This window comes from Fragaria vesca, linkage group LG6, assembly GCF_000184155.1.
Source record: "Fragaria vesca subsp. vesca linkage group LG6, FraVesHawaii_1.0, whole genome shotgun sequence".
NCBI classification, from domain to species: Eukaryota; Viridiplantae; Streptophyta; class Magnoliopsida; order Rosales; family Rosaceae; genus Fragaria; species Fragaria vesca.
Window position 1 is genome coordinate 35505261 of NC_020496.1, and position 1133 is coordinate 35506393.

Genomic DNA, 1133 nt, shown 5'->3' on the forward strand with positions numbered 1-1133 from the left:
GTTCAAGATTGTCAAAGCTCCTTTAAATTGTGAATGCATACAAAAGGTATGGAAAATCAATATGAGGACAAGAACGTCATCCTCATGATCGCGAATTTCAAAGATTCGGATCCTGCTCTAGCTACCCATGACTTTGATGTCATCAGCTAGACATTGATTTTCGTTCCAAGTTATATGTACTAAGGCGTTGTATCGACGTCCTTTGTCTATTTGAGACCTCGATGTACTCACATTAGCAATAATGAATGCCTTGAGAATTTTTCGAAGTGAAACTATTCTTCTCTTATGGTTCATATTGATTTTCAATCAAGATGTACACTTACATCGTCCTTAGAAACATGGCATATTGTGCCCATTTTGGTCCCTTCCTTTGAAGGTGACTCATGGCACTGCATCCTCAAGGAGGATCGCCCATGTGTTTCCGGTTAAGTCTTCTACCCTATAGCGGATTTTTCATCATCAATTGTTCAACTAGGCTCATCCAAGCTCAGTGTGATGTCTTAGAATTGTCCGAAATTAAGGAGATAGTGGTTTTAAGTGTGCCTCGCACTACCGACCCTCCACGGACATGTCTGGTTATACTGACTTGGAGTTACCGAAAGCTTTTGATTTTGGATCCCCCTACGCTATTAAACCAATTGCCGTCTTGCAAAAGACGTTGAAGACTTATCAAAGCTGGAAAATTATCATCATAATCGGATCCTCTAGGTCCTCTGAGTTAGTTTATGTTCATATCAGGGAGCTTTTGCTAACTAGTCATGGAGTTTACGACCTTAGAACGATCGAAAGGACTTGGTTTTGATCATACACATGTCACTTTTGGCTAAGGAAAAAGCCTACACGCCACCTGCAAGCTTCACAGCTTCGCACATGCCAAATCTGCGAAAAACAGCAATCTGTCCATTCTGGACAGTCAACTTCGTTTGAGCTTTGTAAACAGCTCCGGACGAACCAGACAGTGAGCTTTATATCATTGGAAAGCTCTATGAGTCTAGTTTTCAGAACTTTTCACGGTTCGTCCATATCTATTATTTTAACGAAGAAGTTATGGCTGTTTTAGTGCGCAAAGGTCATTCTGCGCGGAAATTTTTANGCACTCTCGGGATTGCAGCTTTTCGTAGCTTCTTTCAATT